Source organism: Artemia sp. Qi Xiang Cuo, unplaced genomic scaffold (assembly GCF_049724085.1).
Source record: "Artemia sp. Qi Xiang Cuo unplaced genomic scaffold, ASM4972408v1 HiC_scaffold_3027, whole genome shotgun sequence".
NCBI classification, from domain to species: Eukaryota; Metazoa; Arthropoda; class Branchiopoda; order Anostraca; family Artemiidae; genus Artemia; species Artemia sp. Qi Xiang Cuo.
Genome location: NW_028300422.1, coordinates 863175 through 881064, shown reverse-complemented (window position 1 = coordinate 881064; position 17890 = coordinate 863175). Strand labels below are relative to the sequence as shown.

The window sequence follows — 17890 nt, the reverse complement described above, 5'->3', positions numbered from 1 at the left end:
TACTGCATCTGTACAAAATGAATTCGGTATTTTTGTTTGAATCTAGTGTTTTCATTAAATTAATATTCTACACAAAAAAAATTTGTAGTAAGTTCAGATAATAACAGCCAATTTTCTACTTCTTTCAAATTCAACTTGAAACCAAAATAATAGACAGATTTATCTCTTAATTTTAAGAGAAATATACACTTTAAACATGAATTGTAAAATTTATATAGAGAAATAATTTTAAGGCTTATTATCAAGCCTTTTGAAAAACAATAAAACCTGCAAAACTACTTTCAAGTGAAAATTGTTGATGAAAGACTACAAAAGTGGTTTGGCAAACACCTGCAAATTGGAAAGAGATAAAACAAAAGTTCCATCTCAAGATTAAGTCCCTTTGTCCTATTTTTGTCCAATAAAATAATAATCAGTATATTTCAATCAACAAAAACACAATGTTTCAGATATACCTTCATTGTTAGAACATTTGGTTTGCAATTCCTGGGTGTCGTATTCAAATTTACATGGTCCTGAAATGCTAGGTAAATTGAGCAAGGGAACATCTTCTTGTTTTGGTGACAAAAGATGGTTTGGAAAATGAAAGGGCTTCTCAAGGTCACCTGGTAAAGCGTCTTCAAATTCTAAAAGAAATTTTAAATTAAACAGACATACAAAAATTAAAAAAAAACCTGAAAAGCAAAATAAAACCAAGAAATATTCAACAAAATTCATTAGCACAGAACGAATAAAATTCACAACATAAAACTAATAGCTGGATAGGTGTAAATTTGGGATAACATACTAAATGAAAAAAAAATTAATATTGAATAAAAAAATATAACCAAAAATTAAACATTTTACAGCTTAACAATAACAAAAAAATTGACACAGCTAAAGGCAAAAAAGAACAATCAATTGGGGGGTTTCTGTATTAGGTCCCAAACAATAAAATACAAAATATAATCTCCCAAAACTTAACTGCTGAATTCAACTAACTTTATTCCTCTTTTACATGTCTTTATTCCCATCTGAAGCCCTTGGACTACCCCTGCTTTGGTGGTAATATATCATTCATCATACCTACACATAGAAAAGATAGACAGAAAAATTATCTACAGGATGATTACTTGACTCACCAAACTTAAAAATAAAAGCTAAAAATCTAAATTTAAATATGTTTCGTGGCGCAAAGAAGCCACTTTTATCATCCCTCAGTTCTTAATAGTTAGATTCAAAAACAAAAGCAGTTATTTTTTTTCTTAGGACCACTTAATGAGAAAGGAGAAAAAAAGGGACAATTATGTTCTAGAACAAAGTAGCTTTTCTTTTTTTCGATTCAATTCAATTCAGATCGGTTTTACTAATACATTACACTTAAATTACATAAACTCAAAAATATTTTTTTTAAATAAATTATGGCCCATAATCCGTATTGATTTGGCCCCCTAGGGTAATCCTGTTGAGGAATCATATAGTGGTGGTCATCTATTTGCCAACCAGCTTGGACTCAAATTGCCTCAAAACAATTCAAATAAAAACCCTAAAACAAACTTTTCTTCTGTAAGAGAAAGTTTTACTGCATAGAATTACCGTTTTTAATCAGGAAATCCTCAGAAACTGTGATGAGATCAGCCATTTTCGGAGTTTGTGGCAAGTCCATGAAATATTTTGGAACAGAGTTAATACAAAATTATGATAAGTATTATACTATCATCAACACTTGGATACGACACAGATTTCAGTCAGGCAAGTCCTAAAATACAAAAGACATAATGACTCATTATTAATAATGACTTTTAACCACTGCAAAGCCTATTTTATCTTAATACAGTTGAAAGCACAGGCTCAACTCCTTCAGCAGTCAAAGTCATTAGAAATCTGATTATCAATTTTAAGAAGAGGGTGCAAAAATTTAAAAACTACCTTTTTGATGTAACTATTTTAAAATGAAGTTGTTAATTTTAATTCACATTAGCCTTTCACAGTAAAAAAAAAAGGAAATACAACTTTTAGCTTATTCTGTTAGCTGTTATGGCTGTTAGCTGTTTTCTTTTAGTGAATTTTCCTAGCCAAAAACTATTAGGTTCGAAAATTTGGTTTAACTCCTGTAATAAAAGCTTTATTCATAGTTTTATTGCTTAAAATGCTACAAAGTGTAGGCATATCATGTATATGCCATTATGTTTTTCCAAGAGGTTATATCTAGCTGTTCTTACTTTTAGGGCTTCAAGAATATGACAATAGATCTAAAATTAGATCCAAAAGATTTTATGTTATAGCATTGTACTTATCAATTAAAAAATTTATTAAAAATTAAGTAATTACCTTCTGAGGGATTTTAAAATTCAAATCTAAAGTGAAATCAAGCAATTTAAAAAGTATTTCCAGAAAAATAAGTCTTAAGCTTTTTAATATCCCCTAATATGTAAACATATTTGTCTAATATAATTCTGAAAAATCAATAAATTGTTTAGGTTAGCTAAGGAGGACAATGTTTCTAGGACCCACTTATGACTGAGTCTAAATTTGTCTTAAATTACTTTTTTATCATAATATTGCTTCAGCATCTATGCCAATGTTATTATTAAACCAATTTCACCTTTTCACTATAACTCTTTAATTACACTTGAAGATGATATACTGATGTAAAAAAAAAAAAAAAAAAAAAAAATATTACTGTTAAACAGATTTTCTATATACAATGGTTGCACTGCCAGCTGTAACCTAAGACAGAGTACATAGATATTGAAATAGCCTGAAACCATTTAAAATGGCATCTATTTGAAACAAAAACTCACTGGAAGTTGGCCATCCATCCTTTTCAATGGTGCCCTTCTAACCTTTTTTAGCAACCTACTAAAGATAAACCAAACTCCATTGTCACCAAATGTTTAAAAACGCGTTTTAAAAAAAAAACTAATATCCTTCAGTGCACCAAAATTTTGGAGTTTGAAAAAATACAGTAAGAGCCATAACTTTGGAAAACAAGACTCAATCAATCAATTGATCAAGTTTATTATTATGACAAAATATCCAAAATAATAACACTGGAATAACATTCATGTGAGTGACATCATATTTATCAGCATCACATAAAGAAAGAAAAACGAGCAAAAATGGGGTTTTTATAGGCCAAATGAAGATACTGAAAAAACGAAGCGAATATTTCGAGAGGACAAACGCCTCTCTTCTTCAGCGCGTCCCTTAGGTCTCAAAGGGTGTCTGCAAGAAATGCCTTAATTAAAATCCGAAATCAAATGACATAGTTTTCCAACTTATTTAATTGCTGGTTCGTTTTGTTTTTCGAGTGAATGAATTGATTCCTTTTGTTTGTTCAGTTGTTTGCTAGTATCCGTCGATGGCAGATCATATTTTTTGGATTTTGTGCAAATCGCGGATATTGGCAAATAACTCGCTTTTATGGTTGTTAGGTATTTGGTTTTAATTCTTTTAATTTTTGGCTTTTATTGATACATCGTTTCGTTTCGCGCTGAAGAAGAGAGGCGTTTGTCCTCTCGAAATATTCGCTTCGTCTTTTCAGTATCTTCATTTGGCCTATAAAAACCCCATTTTTGCTCGTTTTTCTTTCTTTATGTGATGTCAGGCCAATGTGGTTTAAGAAATTATCTTTATTTATCAGCATATTTCAAGAGCATAGGTCATATTTGTCTCTGTAGTGGTTATATCATTTCTAATGTTTTTTAATGCAGGCAAAATGACACAAGATACATAGATAAGAACAAAATACAAAATAATTCCTTCTTTATAATTTACAGCAACCATTGATCAACCATATTTCCATTGTTTCTTCAATTTTATCTGTTCTTGAATATGTTTTAGAGTACTTGTCTATTAAACAAATATTGTCTATTGGAAGGTCTGTCCTGGTTCTCAGAAACCAGGGTGGGACAAGTGTCCTTTGGTAAAACAAGCAAAAAACAAGCAAAATTGTGGTACAATATTTGGAAAGAGTCCGACAAGCCCCAATCAGGGCTGATATTCCAGTTGTTTCAGAGCACAAAGAAAAATTATCTTAATCTAACTGAAAAATTAAAAATTGAAAAAGCTGATAAAGTTTCTGAACAGGCGGCAAAAGATCCAAATCAAATGTGGATGCTCTTCAAAAGATCTCAAACTAGCGCTAAAACATGCTCCTCTGATATTCTGGAGGATGAATGGGTGAAGCATTACTCTGTAGTGTTTGGTTCCAAAGACCCCAGCCTGGAGCAGGATTGTGACAAATGTTTAGATGAAAAACTCAAAACCCTATTAAAAGTGCAAAATAGCTTTGTCATATCAAAATTGGCTGTAGTGAAAATGGTGAGTAAGTTAAAATGCGGAAAAGCATCTGGTCTTGATGGGATATGTCTGGATAACCAACAGCATGGTACAGGCCTATTTTTTGAACAAGTCTCTTTCCTTCTCAAGATGTGTGTCAATACTGGGATGGTCCCCAATTCATTTTGCACCGGAATACTGTCAAATATCCCCAAAAAGGGAAAAAACCCAAACCTGTGCACAGGATACAGACCAATTACTGTGTCTAGTGTTCTAAGTAAAGTCCTGGAGCTACTTCTGCTTCCAGAAATTTCAGGAAAGTGTAGACTAGATTACCAATAGTTCAGGTTCTGCTGAAATCTGAGCTGTGTATTTGTGCATAGATTGTTAAAGAAAGCTATTGATAAAGCCCATAGACTGGGGTCTTCCCTCTTAGTGTGCAGTGTAGATATTTCCAGCTGCCTTTGACTTGAATGTGCAGTCCCAGGTACTTCTAAAGTTACTTGAATGTGGGGTTAGTGCACATGCTGTAGTACTTCTGTCAGATTGGTATTTGAGGAGTTTTGTGAAAGTTAAACTGGCCGGAGGTCTTCTGAGTAGACCAATCAGACTCTTCCAAGGTCTTTGACAAGGATCTGTTTTAAGCCCTATCCTGTTTAACACCCCGACATCTGGAATAACAAAAATATTGCCAGAGGGTTTAGCATCAATCTCTGCAACCTTAGCCTGCTTTTCTACGTGGATGACCTGCTAATGCTATGTTGCAATCTTTTTTCTCTGCAAGAGAATATTGACTGCCTGATTACTGGATATGAAAGTATTGGTTTACAAGTTAATGCACTTAAGACTGAGTTTCTGGAATTTACTTCTTTGGCAAGAAAGCAACTATGCAGTGAAAACACTTTATAAAGGTGGGATGAATGAAAATTTTTCCAGGAAATTCTATGAGGTATCTGGGAATAATGTACGGTCAAGTTATAAGAAGTTTGCATTTATTGATAATAGATAAAATATCCAAAAACATTCGATCAAGTTACAGGAAACTTGTCTCTTTGAAGTTGAGCCTGAACAGGAAGATTCATTCAAAGCTTTATGCAGCAGTTGCTCTCCCTCACCTGCTCTATGTATTGCCATTGTGGGATTGGTTCACCCAAACTGATAGACAAAAACTCTGGTCAATCTATTACAAGTATCTAAAGTTTTTACTTAAATATCCACTCCCTGAAAGAAACATATTCATCCTGCATTCCTGAAATATGGTTGACCCGACTAATATTATGCCATCCTCCAAAAGAAATGCCGAAGAAAGGGCAATGGAAACTTTGTGCAAATTTCTGCTCCTACACCTTATCTATGAGTGTGAATGAAGTTGTTGTTTGAGTTTATTCTTTGGTGTTGGTGTTTTTGTTTTTCTTTTCTCCTTTTCCTGACTCTGCTTTCCTTTTTTTGTATGAGCAGGTACAAATAAATTATTATTATTATATAAAACACACTCAAGAAGCGAAGTTTGGCTAATGCTAACAAAATAAAACAAAATTGTGATGAAAATATAATAGTTTGGAAACAAATTTAAGCTATATATTTCTAAATTAGGGGGGGGGTGAAGGGGGTAAAACATAGGCTAGCTCAAATTAAATACACAACCTAAACAAACCAATTCTAAACTAACATAACTAAAATACCAACTAAATACTTAAATAAAATATAGCTAAAATTTATTTTACAACCAAGCCAAAGCAAATTGTCTGGTATAAAGAAGTTGCATGACCAGTTTCTTGAACAGGCCAAAGCCCTTGAACAGGCCCCAGGCCTTTTTTCTGGTTCTCAATTTTATCATGCTTGATTCAATAGTGATGCTAACAGCAGTAGCTAAGCAGCATCCAAAATAAGAGAAAAATATATCAGCTTTGGGGGGTGATTAAGGGGATAAAATTGAATTTCCAAGTAAAGCAACTTCTAAATTTGAAAAAAAACATATAAGAGGGATCAAATGGTAGGGATATTAGCAGGTCATTGACCCGAATTTCCCTCTGTCCCCTTGAGTCATCTACTAGTGAAGCCTATAGTGGCCTAGGCTGACTGTAAGCATCTTAAATTTTAGTAGCCTATTAACTTATATCACAGGTTCATTCAGTGGCAGAAGCTACAAATTACCTTTATTTAATAGTTTCGCTCTGAACAGCTATTGAATGATCTATGAAAGTTGTCAGAGTTCGAAAATGCTGATCTTGTTGAAAGCCGTCGTTCCTCGTCTTCTTTCTTCTTCTTCTTCTAATTCACAGCAGGCGGGCTATTCAGTTGATACTATTTAGCCCTTTTCTTTTTGCTTCCCTCTGTGGGCTACAGAGCTACTGGCTTGGTTGTCTCTTATTTATTAGATATTCTCAGATATCTTTCAGTAGATCTTTCGACTCAAGGAGTTCAAATATAAGATGATATATATTGATTTCTCTGCTCTGTGTGCAGGTATAGTTGGCTAGGCTCTTGGCTGATAGTGAGATTTTGTGAATGTTTGAAACATTTTAACAGTTTACAAAGCAAGGTATGTTGTGCAGACGTAAGCATATTACATTCAAATAGGCAATGGTCAATTGTTTCATTATTCATATTACAATGTCTGCAAAGAGGGGACAGGGGATTTGAACCACTTGAATTAAAAAACTTACATGAGAATACAAAAAAAATTAGTCCATTTGCTCCAGAACGATTTTTATGATGAATTTTAGAAAGATTTTTATTGGGAAAGGGGGAAAGGATAGGATTAATCTTATTTAATTTAATATCTGATAGCCTCCATCGATAAATATCTCTAATTGGGATTGGTCTCCCACTTGACTAGTCAATATTTATAGCATTTTTTGCTATTTCATCAACCTTATGATTACCACTTATGCCAGAGTGGCTAGGAATATACTGAAAATAAGTTCCTATGCCACTTGAAGCAAGATTATCTATAATACTGAGACAATGATAAGTGTCAATGCCCAACTTATACTGAGGAGCTGAGGCCAGCAACTCAAGGCTTGATTGAGAGTCAGCATATATGATCATATTATTTGAATTGGCAATCAAAGGTTGGTTTTCCTTAAGGTGTTCTAATTCCATGATTATGGCATTTAACTCCGCAGACATAATGGATAAATTATTATATAATCTCTCGCCCATTGCAATGTTCAGATGAGGAAGGAAAACACCACTTGCAGCCTTCTCATTCATTTTTGACCCATCAACAAAAATTTGGAAGGGATTTTTATAGGTAATTGTATTAAGTTCTGCAAATTTTTTCTGGACAAAAGCAATGGGGGTCAATTCTTTATTCCACTTTGAGAAGTCAGTATTTATTATGGGACTTGACCAATTCCATGGGAAGGATCGGGGGATAGTGGGTGCATTAGACTTTGCTGGTATGGGGAACTTCTTCTGAATATTGGCCTACTCATTTGCAATGCCTCATTACCTGGCTGGATTTTTTAACCAATTATGTAGTGTGTGCGAGCTATTTGATTCGATTTTTGTAAGATAATTTGTCAAGAGAAGGCTACGTCTCTCCCTTATTGTTGTTAATCCACTCTTCATAAGAAGAAACTTGGCGCTTGTGGGTTTCCTAAGACCAAATATGAGACGTATTATATCATTTTGTGTTGTTTCAATTTTTTGCATCTGGGTCTTTGCACATGCACCATAGACGATGAGCCCATAGTCAATACGGGGTCTTATATGTGATTTATAGAACTGGCGTAAGATTTTTTACTTACAACCCCAGGGTCTTGAAAAAAGTCTTTTTAGCATATTTGCTTTTCTATAGCATTTTTTTATTGTGTTTGAAATGTGGAGGTGGAAATTAAGTTTTTGGTCAAACATGAGACCTAGGTAATTAATATGATTATCTTCTGGAATAGTTGTTTTATTTAGAGTTAGTCTTGCATTAACATGGTTTCGCTTTCGGTGAAATTGGATTATTTTTCACCTGGTAGGTGCAATGGGTAAATCTAAATGTTGAGAGAATTTTTCAAACTGGAAAAGTGACTTTGCAGATTTGACTGTGCTATCTCAAAGGTGTTGCCAGATGACCATAGCACCAGATCATTAGAATATTGTAGATTCGTGTGGGGTAGGTTCATGTCCCAGAGAGATAGGGCAAATAGGAGGCAACTGAGGACAGTTCCCTGAGCTAGGCCTTTGGTTGTTGTCTTTTGGGGTGAGGAGGCTGAACCAACACAAACCTTGAAACTTCGCACTTCTATGAAGGATTTAATAAAGGATACTAGCTTAGGTTGTACTCCAAGGTTTGCAAGTTTGTTTAAAAGGATTTGGTAGTTCACATTGTCAGATGCCCCTTCAAAATCTAGAAAAGCAGCAACTAGGACATTATTTTTTTAGAAAGATTCATTAATTGCATTTGTTAGCAAAATGAAAACATCTGTTGAGGAGTGGTGTTTCCTGAATCTAGTTTGAGTGTGAGGGATCATATTATTTTTTCAACAAACCAGAGGAGTCTCTGATAGATCATTTTCTCCATTATTTTCCCCATCACAGGAGTAATCATTATGGGCCTATAAGACTCAGGGTTATTTTTGGGTTTATTTTTCTTCAGGATTGGTAGGAGGGACGAACATTTCCATATATTGGGGAACATAGAAGATGCCCAAGCGTGATTATAACAATTTAGCAGTTCATGTTTGTATGAAGGGGTGAGATTCTTTAGCCATGTAGGGTGTATATTGTCATAGCTGCTGCTAGTTTTGGTCCTAAAATGATGTATTACATTATTCAATTACTGGATTGAAAATGGACTAGTTATATACTCGGATCCTGGGCGAGGTTGGTAACTTGGGTTCATAGGAATTGGGGACAGTTTGCTTTGATTATTTGATGTTAGCTTATTAACAAAAAGGGTTGCAAATAGGTTAGCTTTTTCATTATGATTGTCATAATGAGTATTATTATGTATAAGCTCATACAGGAGTTGGTTGGGGGAAGTCTTTTTCCCACAGATGTGGCTTATGACTTTATTTATAATTGGCTCATGTGTTTCTCTGGAGAGATTATTTGCAAAATTATTCCAGTATTTTTATTTAGCATCTATTATAGTCCTTTTTAGATTAGATTCTGCTTGTAATTTTTTTAAATATGTAGTAGGTGATGTTTTTTTTATGAATTCTGTCCTGGCTGCCTTTTTTATTCTCCATTTATTTAGGCACTCATTTGTCCACCATGCTTTAGGAATGTGTTTAGTGAATGTTTTCTTAGGTGTTGTCCTGGGGATAGCATGATTAGCTGTATTTATTAGTAAAGGTGTCAATACTTCAGCATGTGTGTCAACTGTTGTGTTTGAAATGCATGAATTTTGGGTTAAACTTGTAATTTCATCATTTAGCTAATTTTGGAGCATAGACCAATTTGCTTTAGTGTTGATATATTTGGAGGTATGAGATAGAGTTTCAGCAGGTTCATTTAGGGAGCAAACTATAGCAAAGTGGTCAGTACATAGACTATCAATTTTATTTATGAAAATTTAATTAAAAATATTTAATGACACAATTTGTAGGTCAATTGTGGAGAATCTGCCACTTTTGGGGTTGAAATAAGTATTCAGGTTTGGAGGGGTAGCAACATCTAATTCATTATTATTTGAAGTCATATGCTTAATGAATTTGCAAGCTTTATTTGCAGGTTTATTCCCCTACAAGAGGCTGTGGGCATTGAAGTCCCCAAAAATAATTATATTTTTTAACATATTAGAATTATTTATATAATAAAAGAAATCCATGGCATCTGTAGTTGGGCCATTAGGGTTATAAAAGCTTATTATGTAGGTTTTTATATTATTCAGCCAAACACTGATACAAAATGCATCAACATCATCTGCAAAATCTGGAAAATTGATGCCACAGAATTTTATATTATTTTTAACTAATAAAGCTACCCCACCTCCTTTTCTCTCTGAAGATCTATCCTTTCTCAGGATAGTATATCCCAGAGACTTAATTTGTTTATTTTGGGTTAAATGAGTTTCCTGGAGGCAAGCAATATTCATGGAATTATTATTCATAAAAGATATTAGTTCATTTAGCTTATTTTCTGTGAGTGATCTTACATTCGACTGGAGTATTGATATATGTTGTGTTGTTGGATTATTCTTCATATGACTGTTTATCAATGTTCAGCTTTGTTAAAAGTAAAGCAAGATCATTTTTTGCTTGAATGAGCATATCATCAGGGATGTAGATTTTTGCCAATTCTGCAATGATTTTTGTTTTCTGTAGTTTGTCGGTTAAGGGATCCTGTTTGTCGGTTAAGGGATTAATTCCTGGTAGTGTTTCTGGTTTGTTTCTTCTTGGGAGGGTGGGGGGCAGGCTGACCTCATCTCACCGGACAAGGAGGCTTGTTGACTTGGTGATTCCTTCTGATAGGGATGTGAGCTAGGGGGCTTAGAAGATGGTGTTTTTATGGGGTGCTTGATGAATTGGGGGCGTTTGACTTGGGAGTTTTGGTTGGTTTCATTACAGACTTTATTTGGTATTGTTGGGCAGCATTTGCTTCCATTGCTGCAAAGGGGTATGGGATGGCCTTCTCTATTGCTATTTGGAGTGTTACAGCTCTTTCTTATATGCAGGGCATAGTGATTTATTTGTAGATTCATGTCGGCCTTTGCAATTGATGCATGTAGGCTGAGTGTTGTTGCAAGTTGTCAACTCTTTAGGATGGAATGCTTTACAATTACTACACTCTAGGAAAATTTCATTGCATTTGTTTGTTGTGTGTCCCAGTTTGAGACACTTCTGACACTGGATAGGCTTAGGTTTGTATTCCTTGTGTGGTTTGATTCGCCCAAATAGGAATAATTTTTCTGGGATATTAATTTTTTCCTTCAGTGTAAATAAGAAGGATCTACTTGTTTTTAGCCATTAGAGTTAGGTTGGCCTAGTTGGGTAACATTTTCAACTGGGATTGTGTTGCCAGCCCTATCTGAGAGCCCTTCTTTTAACTCCTGAATGGATATTTCTGGGGGAACATTATAAAATACTTTTTTTGTTGGTGATTGTTTTGGGTTCCGTTTAGATGCATTAATTGGGGTATTCAGAAGGGATTTTAGGTTAATTATTGTGTCTGCTGATTTCTGATCTTGGACAGATATTAGCAGAGATCCATCACGGTTAATATTAAGAGAGAACATTGATTTTAGCAATTTGAAAATTGCAACTCTTATTGCAGTAATATTTTTTATTTCAAAGGGGGTAGTAGGAGTAATTTTAAGGTAAATTCCTAAGTTTTTGGAGGGAGGAACTTGGGCAGGGAGAGGGGAACTGCTTTTGATTGGGGAGATTTTTTTCCTTTTTTTAGAGCTTCTAGAAAGGACCTCTTGAAACATTATCATCATTTATAGTGACATTAGCCCCTACACTCATCATTGTCCTATTCTCGGAATTGGAGCTATCATTTGAACTTTGATATAATGTGCTTGACCAGCCAAGATGGGTATCACTTTCACTGGCATTTGAGGTGGGATCTGGGGGGAGTTTTTTTTTTTGGAGGACTTCTAATCATTGCCTATTGGAAAGAGCTTTAAACAAAAACAAAAATAAAACAAGAGGGGATAATATAATGATATAAAACAATCTGCACAATACTATGGGGAGGAAAAACACCACAGTATAGCCCTGAGGATGAATTGAGCAGGATTGGTTCAGTACAACTGCTGATTAAATGTGATAATATTCACAAAAAAATTTATTTTAAATTTCTTATAATGTTGCTGCTGAGATTTTAAGTTCTCGCTTAATTTTTTTTGTGACAGTGTCATAAAAAGCCGAAATTTTGACAGATAAACTTGGGTGGCAATGCTTTCAAACTGCAATTTCAGTAAAAAAGAAAAACAAATTATCAATATTTTTGAGCAACATTTTAAGAAATTTAAAAATAAATTTCTTGTGAATTATTGTCTCGATTTATCACTAGTTGTACCGAACCAATCGTGCTCAAAATCCTCCTCAGGGCCAAACTATGGTGTTTTCTTTTGTGGATGGTGAAGTTTTCCCCACAGTAGAGTGCAGACGGTCTTGTATCATATTACTATCTTTTCCTGTTTAGCTTAAAGCTTATTCCAATAGGCAATGCAAAGAACTCCCCCTAAAAAAAGTCCTTCCGGATCCCACCCTAAACGCTACTGAAACTGATCCATTTTTGCCCCATCTTGGCTGGTCAAGCTCTCTATCACAAAGCTCACATGAAAGCTCAAATTCTGGGAATACGACAAAGATCAGTGTTGGAGCTAATGTCACCATAGATGATATTGGATTTCAAAAGGTCCTTTCTAGGAGCTCCAAAAAAAGGAAAAAAATGTCTCCAATCAAAAGTATTTCCCCTTCTCCTGTCCAAATTCCTCCAACCCAAAACTTATGTATTTACCTAAAAATTACTTCTAATACCCCCTTTGAAATAAAAAAGATTACTAAAGTAAGGGTTGGAATTTTCAAAATGTTAAAATCAATGTTTTCTCTTAACATTCACCGTTATGGATCTTTGCTAATAGCTGTCCAAGATCAGAAATCAGAAGATATAATACTTAATCTAAATTCTCTTCTGAATACCCCAGTTAATTCATCTAAATGGAACCCAAAACAATCCCCAACAAAACTAGTAGTATATAATGTTCCCCTAGAAATACCAATTCAGGAGTTTAAAGAAGGGCTCTCAGATAGGGCTGGTAACACAATCCCTGTAGAAGATGTCACTCAACTGGGTAAACCCGACTCTAATGGATTAAAAATAAGTAGATCTGTCTTATTTACTCTGAAGGAAAAAATTAATAGCCCAGAAAAGTTATTCCTATTTGGGCAAATCAAACCGCACAAGGAATACAAGCAAAAGCCTATCCAGTGTCAGAACTGTCTGAAACTGGGAAACACAACAAATAAATGCAATGAAATTCTCCTAGCCTGTAGTAATTGTAAAGGCTTCCATCCTAAAGAATTGAAAACTTGCAACAACACTCAGCCTACATGCATCAATTGTAAAAGCCCACATGAATCCACCAATAAATCACAATATCCTGCATATAAGAAAAGATCACTAACACTCCAAATAGCAACAGAGAAGGCCATTCCATACCCTTTTGCAGCTATGGAAGCAAATGCTTCCCAATCACACCAAATAAAATCTATATTGAAATCAAATAAAACTTCCAAGTTAAACACTCCCAATGTATCAAGTACTCCTTACAAAACACCATCCTTTAAGCCCCCTGTCTCACATCTCTATCAGCAAAAATCACCGAGCCAACAAGCCTCCTTGCCTAGTGAGATGAGGTCGGCCTGCCACCCTCTCCCAACAAGAAACAAACCAGAAAAACTACCAGGAATTAATCCCTTAACTGACAAACTGGATGCACAACAAAACATACAAACATACAAGATGCCATGGATTTCTTCAGGTATATAGATAGTTCTAATATGTTGAAAAATATAATTATTTGTGGAGATTTTAATGCCCACAGTCTTTTGTGGGGGAATAAACCACCAAATAAAGCTGGTAAGTTCATTGAGCGTATGACTTCAAACAATAATGAATTAGCTTTTGCTAACCCTCCAAACCTGAATATATATTTCAACCCCAAAAGTAGCAGTTTCTCTACAATTGACCTACAAATTGTGTCTTTAAATATTTTGAATAAAATTTGTATAGATAAAATTGATAGTCTATGTACTGACCACTTCGCCATAGTTTGCTCCCTATCGTTGACAATAATGGCAATTTTCATGTTGGATTAATCCATAATTGCTATCTGTTAGTTAAAATAAAATATGTATTTGCGAACTAGTCTTTTCGGCCAAATACCCGTATACCTGGACAGCTGGTATGAAACTAGCGACAAATATGCGGTCCCCTGCCAATCAGAAAACCAATATGCCAGATAGTTATAAGCCAGCCATAACAAAAACCTTTTAGCTAAAAACGATAATAAATATCTACTTTTCAATTATGTGTGTCATGGTTTTAAACAGGCGTGATTTGGTCGAAATTTCTTTTTACCCTGGCATATAGACATCACCATTGACTGATTATAATAGCCTAATTTACCTGTCTCATATCCGGCCAACCCCAATTAACTCCTCTTATTGGGTTTAATTATTTTTATTATTTAGTTGTTTTTTTTTTATTTTTTACTGATGCAAAGACTATGCAAAAGGTGATACACCAGTGCTGGTAAATTTCTTCATCTAACCCTCTCCATATAACCCCCTCCATCACAATTTTGAATACAGTTTAAAGTCCAAACGCCTCACTTTTTACAAAAATTAGAGTTTTGTCCCTGCTTCAAGCAACACAGATTTGGATATCGTCAGATGTTAATTATATTGACCAAATCAAACCAAATCCGCCTAGATAATTCTTTTATTGACTTTATTATTATTATTTAACGTTTCTCGCATGCCTAGTTTTTATTTTTCAATCACCATTATAACAAAGCGGAATGAATAAGGAATTCTGTAATTGAGAAGGATCATTCAACTAAGCTAAACTAATTTGTAGGTTTTTGGGTTTCTTAGTTAAGTATTCTTTTTAAATCAAAATGTCTAAACAGCCGTTATAAGAACACGCGAATTTTATCATATATATGTAACCCATTGTCAATCCGAAAGACATATGAGTAGAACCCCCTTATTGACTCCCACGGGGCACAACTGCTGCCACCTACAACTTTTTTACATAATTTATGCATGTTTTTATGGTTTTTGTCAGTGAGAATGAAAAAACAGGATTTTTCTCACTTGAAAAAACAGGATTTCTCTCACATTTATGGATGTTTCTTGGACGGATATGAGTGCTGGTCAATTTATTTGATATTTTTCATGGATGTCAACAGTAATCTATGTATGTTTTATGTTTTTTGTCAGTGAGAATGAAAAAACATGATTTTTCTCACTTTGATGGATGTTTCTTGGAGAATTGTTTCCGGATGAAGTTTATTAATGTCCGACAGATGATGTCAAGGTTGATTGATTTGTCACGAAAGGGGAATTATCTCCAGGCGAATGTTTTGATCTTAGAGATGAAAAGATTAACGCGGGAAAGGGTTTCCCAGTAATTTCAAATCTGACAGCGAAGGGATGTCAAAAACAAAAGGAACACGCAGAAATTACGTTTAGGGATTATTTGAGCGAAACAGTTTTAGACATTTTAGGGAATTATTTCGGCGAAACAGTTAGAGACATTTTCAAAGATGATTTTAGAAGATGTTTTAGAAGAGGATTTGAGGGTGAAACTCTGTGGTCGTTATAATACACAAGTTGTATTTGAACAGTGTCGTGAGGTCACCTACCCCAACCCCAAAGGGCCCCGATCCCCCTACCCCAGCCCCAAAGGACCCTCCTACACCAACCCCAAAGGGCCCTGATCCCCCTACCCCGAAGGAAGCCCCCGGCCCCCAAAGGTCCCGCGTGCTCCCAAAGAACCTCCCGGCCCCCCAAGGGTCCCCCGGCGCCCCAAAGCCCCCCGAGCCCCCGTTTTTTAATATTTTTTTAGAAAACATGATTTTTCTCTGTTTGATGGATGTTTCTTGGAGAATTGTTTCCGGGCAAAGTTTATTAATTTCTGACTGATGATGTCAAGGTTGATTAATGTCTTTGGATTTTGTCCAGGAGAATTGTTTCCGGGTGAAGTTTATTAATGTCTGACAGATTTTGTCAAGGTTGATTGATTTGTCACGAAAGGGGAATTATCTCCGGGTGAATGTTTTGATCTTAGAGATGAAGAGATTAACCCGGGAAAGGGTTTCCTAGAAATTTCAAATGTGACAGCGCAGGGATGTCAAAAACAAAAGGAACTCGCAGAAATTACGTTTAGGGATTATTTGGGCGAGACCGTTTTAGACATTTTAGGGAATTATTTTGGCGAAACAGTTAGAGACATTTTAAAAGATAATTTTAGAAGATGTTTTAGAAGAGGATTTGAGGGTGAAACTCTGTGGTCGTTATAATACACAAGTTCTATTTGAATAGTGTCGTGAGGTCCTCTATCACAGCCCCAAAGGGCTCTGATCCTCCTACCCCAGCCCCAAAGGGCCCCCCTACCCCAACCCCAGAGGACCCTCCAACCCCAACCCCAAAGGGCCCCGATCCCCCTACCCCGAAGGAAGCCTCCGGCCCCCAAAGGTCCCCCGGGATCCCAAAGGACCACCCGGCCCCCCAAGGGCCCCCAGACCCCCAACTTTTTTGCCCCCCATTTTTTAATACTTTTTAGTTTGCGCATTTTGAGACAAAACGACCCCATCCCCCCAACTCTTTGGCTCTTTGTCTGGAATGGGATGAAGTATATGCAAGATATGTGATATCCTTGAGCAAATTTAAAATGGAGGATCAATTATGTTTCGCTGCTAAAGTTGATATAGTGCATGTGAATAGAATTCAATATGCTTTAAGTGCATTAGTGAAACACATCAAAGACAATAAACTGTATCGCTAATTGTACATGCTTAGTATTATAGTTGTTGTAATTATTCAATAAAATTGTTTCGAAATCAAAAATGTTCCCTTTCTTTTCTGGTCAGGTTAGAATGCTAGGGCTAACGATTCTCCTTCTAAGCCAATCAGGGGGCTGGTTACATATTAGCTGTAGAGGATTGAAGAGAATATAAGGAAAGGATTTTTGCTATAGTTTTTTTATTAGTCTGTGAATAGAATTCAAAGGAGTGAGAAATCACTAAGTTCTTAGTTAGCAGTGTGATAACATGAGTGAACAAGTTGAGTTAGAAATATCCTTTTATTGCATCTGTTCTATTTTTAAATGTCATTTTCATGGTTTTGAACATTCTCATGAACCTACTGTTTGTTCAGACATCATAGAGGCAGAGATAGATGAGAAGAATCTAAACGAAATGAAAAGAAAAATTACATGTGATATGGAGAGAAATATATATCGATTGCAAGTGAGCTCACATAAAACAAGGTCTTATTTGACAGAAAAGGAAGATCAAATGAAGAGACTGGGAAAAGAGGGCTGTCTCTATAGCGTAAAAGACAGCAGTGAAAACCCAATAAAAAATGTGTATAGATCAAGATATAACTCTGACTATTATGATGAATATATTCTAAGAGAAGAGAAAACTGGCTATTTAAGAGACAACATAAGAGGTCATTCTATGAAAAGGATTTTAAGCAACGAAAACCATGTTGGAAGAGTTCTCATATATGATTTAACGATAAACCTAATTATTGATATGTATAATGAGTTTTATATTATAATCATACAATAAATTTGATTATACTATTTTAATTTTCACATATTAGTTATATATAGACTAAGGATGTCATCAGAGACTTCTGTGCATGAATAGTTTAGATTGAATAGATCAGCCTTTAGTTTTCTATCAAAGATAAAAATAAATCATTCTTCAAATATTTATTCTGTTGCTATATCAATATTTATTACAGTTTTCATGTATATTATCTCAGGTTCAACTATTTGAACCTCGTCTTCTTCCTCCAATGGCATAATATCTATGAGAGAGGGTGTCTCCTGAGATTGAGTTTATACCACCTCCTCAAATAAATCGTTGCGTACTCGAAGTGTCGGTAAACTGGTTCTCAGTTGCCAGACATCTTCGATCTGCCACATTCGACCCGAA

General features: G+C 35.1%; 1 long non-coding RNA gene across 1 annotated transcript; it reads right to left on the bottom strand.

The window, feature by feature from the left end:
• Positions 1-335: 335 nt before the first annotated feature.
• Positions 336-6556, bottom strand: LOC148938680 (uncharacterized). The gene is made up of 3 exons (XR_016143653.1): positions 6418-6556; positions 1576-1738; positions 336-626 (listed from the first exon to the last, which is right to left on the bottom strand). It is a non-coding gene; the product is annotated as an uncharacterized LOC148938680 (long non-coding RNA).
• Between the last annotated feature and the right edge of the window lie 11334 nt (positions 6557-17890).